Source organism: Aotus nancymaae, unplaced genomic scaffold (genome assembly GCF_030222135.1).
Source record: "Aotus nancymaae isolate 86718 unplaced genomic scaffold, 86718_ANA_hifiasm-v0.15.2.pri h1tg000014l, whole genome shotgun sequence".
NCBI classification, from domain to species: domain Eukaryota; kingdom Metazoa; phylum Chordata; class Mammalia; order Primates; family Aotidae; genus Aotus; species Aotus nancymaae.
Genome location: NW_026988425.1, coordinates 100,986,545 through 100,990,795, shown reverse-complemented (window position 1 = coordinate 100,990,795; position 4,251 = coordinate 100,986,545). Strand labels below are relative to the sequence as shown.

The following is a 4,251-nucleotide window of genomic DNA, read 5'->3' as shown; positions in this document are numbered from 1 at the left end:
AAACTTCCCTTGTTGTGTTTGAACAGTTAATTTCATAGACTTCTGCTTTTGTGAAATTGTATCATAAAATAAATTAGTTTTCATCCTTTAAATTCTCAATTTAAGGAATGCTTGTAATATTACAAAAAAGAAAATAACTAAAATGATATCCATTTCTAAGAACATGCCAGAATTGATAAAAGATTCATATATTTAAAAAAATGCTGCTTCTCTGAGAAAATACCAAATGGCGGATGACGCAGATGCAGTGGGCTGGGGGCAGGCTCTGGGGGCACGGGGATGGGGAACCGCCGTGGCTTCCGCGGAGGTTTCAGTAGTGTCATCTGGGGCCCGGCTTGCAGCCGTGGAAAGGGCCAGGCCTGGGCAGAGGCCACAGAGCTCATGGAGGCAGGGCTGAGGATAAGGAGTGGACGCCCGTCACCAAGCTGGGCCGCCTGATCAAGGACATGAAGATAAGTTCCTGGAGGAGATATATCTCTTCTCCCTGCCCATCAAGGAGACTGAGATCATTGACTTTTTCCTGGGGGCGCCTCTCTCAAGGAAGTGGTTTTGAACAGTATACCAGTCCAGAAGCAGACCCGCGCCGGCCAGCGCACCAGGTTCAAGGCGTTTGTTGTCATCAGGGACTATAATGGCCACATCGGTCTGGCTGTTAAGTGCTCCAAGGAGGTGGCCACTGCCATCCCCGGGACTGTCATCCTGGCCAAGCTCTCCATTGTTCCCGTGCACAGAGGCTACTGGGGGAACAAGATCAGCACGCCCCACACTGTCCCTTGCAAGGTGACAGGCCACTGCGGCCCCGTGCTGGTGCGCCTCATTCCTGTGCCCAGGGGCACTGGCATCTCTCGGCACCTGTGCCCAAGAAGCTGCTCATGATGGCTAGTATCATGACTGCTACACCTCAGCCAGAGGCTGCACTGCCACCCTGGGTAACTTCCCCAAGGCCACCTTTGATGCCATCTCTAAGACCTACAGCAACCTGATCCCCGACCTCTGGAAGGAGACTGTATTCAGCAAGTCTCCCTATCAGGAATTCACTGACCACCTCCTCAAGACCCACACCAGAGTCTCCGTGCAGAGGACCCAGGCTCTTTCGGTGGCTATAACATAGGGTTTTTATACAAGAAAAATAAGGTGAATTAAGCCTGAAAAAAAAATCACAATGTTAGCTGGACCACCCCAGTATTTCTCTGGAGAATCACCAACCGTGGTCACAAAAATAATTGCTGCTGTTCCCATGCTGGAGACACACAGCTATGTGTGTGCCTGTAATTGGGTTGCCCCTGCAAAACTGAAAGCTTGCAGCTGTTCTAGAAGGTAGGATACTTCCCTGTCTCTTTGAAGTGCCACCCCAACGACTTTCCAAAATGAATTGTGTGTGCATCCTTATGATCTAATCTTTTTTTTTTTAATGCATCAGACCTTCCCAAACATATTCTACAATCCGTTCAGCCCTGTTTTCGTGATACAGCAATAAACAAGCAAAGACTCTATTTTATTTATATAGGTAACAAACTGGATTTCAGAACTGAAATAAACTAAAGCAGTAAACAGCCAGACCACAATTTCCCCAAAGGACAAAGTTTAGGGCCGTTTTAAAATTGTTTATTTGTGTTCTTATCATGTGACAATAGCTTCTAATTGATTCTAAGTCATGGATTCTAATACATGTTTTCCACGCACTGCTTGTAGCGAACGAGGAGAAGGACCAAGACCCTTTTAATTTTTTTTTTTTTTTTTTTTGAGACAGTGTCTTGCTCTCTTGCCCAGGCTGGAGTGCAGTAGGGTGATCTCAGCTTACTGCAACCTTTGCCTCCCAGGTTCAAGCGATTCTCTTGTCTCAGCCTCCTGAGTAGCTGGGATTACAGGCACCTGCCACCATGCCTGGCTAATTTTTGTATTTTTAGTAGAGACGGCGTTTCACCATGTTGGAAAGGCTGGTCTCGAACTCCTGACCTCAGGTGATCCGCCCGCCTCGGCCTCCCAAAGTGCTGGGATTACAGGTGTGAGCCATCGTGCCCAGCCTACTTCAGTTTAATTTCTGAATGCTGTGTTATGACTTCATAATTACTAAGTTCAAAAGAGAATTCAGATTGACTTTTTTTTTTTTTAAACATTCTTCATGGAGAAAATGAGAAACTTGTTACAGAATTTTTAGAACCATCTTCCAGATACATGGAGAGTTTGTAAAGAGGATCTTGAAGAAAATGGAAAGGTATCGAGAGATGCCAGTTCAGTATAACTGAGTTAACCTGAGGGTGTTCTCCCGGAAATACTCTACTAAAATTATATCCTAGGCTAAAAAACCCTTAGCTTTTTAGCCTTGAGTTTATTTCCTATAAATACCACAGCCACTAAGTTTATTTAGTAGAGATTATAGTTATTGCCTCATAAAAAGAAAACACCCACAATTTATCTCCTTAAGAATATTTAATCTAGAGGTGAGTTTTAAAGGACTAAAAAGACCAGTTTGGAAAGTTGAAAACTACACTTATAGATGGAAAATATATATTCATGCTATAGGAATTTTTAACCTTCTTATAAATGTGAGCAAAAGATCTTAATGTCCTTTAGGACGTAATTTTTATTTAACAGACAGTTGTCACCATGGATATTTTCTTTAATCTAGAAAAGTGCCTTAAAGGGTAATTAGACCAAATAATACATTGAGAATGAATAATAGAAGACTATATCCATTTCCATCATAATCAAAGTCAAACCCACAGCTCTAATTCAACATTCAGTAGTTGAACACATCTAGGTGGAAGATCCTTTGGGAATTTGCAGATTTTTTTTTTTTTAACTCAAAGTTCATTAAGCAAAAACTTAATCTAAAACTGCCAGACTTTGTACCCCATGATTATCAGGTTATTCTTGAGAAATTCTCTACCTGTCTCTTTGTCTGCATTGATTTCCTGGGTCTCAGCAGCAATTATTTTTTTCCATGTGAGCTTGAGAAGAAGCAATTTATGTTTGTCTGTTTATGTTAGGACACTGGGAGTGAAGAATATATTCTACCTGCCCTTTGCAACTGATATTGCCAGTCTCACCATCAGAATTATTACACAGAATTATTTTGCCTTTCATATATGCTTACAGAGAGAGCTAAATATTTGAGATTTAAAAAAGAACACTCCACTAGAAAGAATAAAATATAACCATTCTTCAAATTCAATGTAAAAGTTTTAAATCCTACTTAGGGGGTGATAAAAACAGTCTATCTTATTTGTTTCCAAAGCTAAACAAAGAAAAACTAACTGTTCTGGAATGAGTAGGAATGCAGAACTTAATTTCTTATCAGGTTGTATCTATGTTAATGGAAAAATAAGTCCAGCATATTGCATTTTTATTGTGTTACATTTCAGAAACACAAGCACAATGAGTTTCATGTCAATTATGACTGCTTATTTATAGATAACAAAGTTATTGCATTTCTGCCCTCTATTATCTTTCTTCAGTTTCCATTTTTAGTATATTTCTGTTGTTTTGTTTTAACCCAGACATTCTCTCTGAATTAACCTCCTTCTATCTTTGGCAGCATCCTTCTCTCTTCCAAGGATTTCAATACATTATTATGTTCTGCACATCCCAGTAGCTGCTAGAAAAAAGCCTTCTGTATCTGCTGCCCTGTAATCCAATTATAATCACACAGTGCCATTTTTTGGAGGTGTTTATAGTTGGAGATACTTAGTTTACAAATTAAATAAGACAAAAAATTTGTGCTTCTGAATGTTCAGTTGTCCTTTTTAAGGGTCAAGACACATCAGCTCTGTAAAACTCAGCTTCTTCATCTATGGAGAGAAGGGGTTAGAATACATTAATCTCTAAGGTTTCTTTCAACTGAGATTCTAGATCTTAGACTCTGCATCAGAATGCCTAGGTTTGAATATTCACTATTTCTTTACCACTTTGAAAAACTTGCTTAACCTTCCAGTTAACAAGAATAATAATACCTAACTACCTAGTAGGTTTGCTATAAATATTAAATAAATTAATGCATGTAAAGCACATTGGATAGTGTTAGGCATATAAGTATGCTTTAATAAATGTTAGTTCCTATTAATACTATTTAATAATATCTTCATTTTGTAAGTAGATATGTATTTAAGCTTTCATTTATTTACTTACCAAATATTTATTAAACATTCATTTTGTATAGATCTATATTGGGGATACAAAAAAAAAGTCAAATAAGACATTATTTCTGATCTCAAGCTTGTTAGAGTCTTGTGGAGAAGAAAAACAAGTAAA

The 4,251-nt window shown here is 39.1% G+C and overlaps 1 pseudogene; it reads left to right on the top strand.

Moving 5' to 3' along the window:
- Positions 1-226: 226 nt before the first annotated feature.
- LOC105722401 (small ribosomal subunit protein uS5-like) lies at positions 227-1,111 on the top strand (annotated as a pseudogene).
- The last annotated feature ends 3,140 nt before the right edge of the window (positions 1,112-4,251 follow it).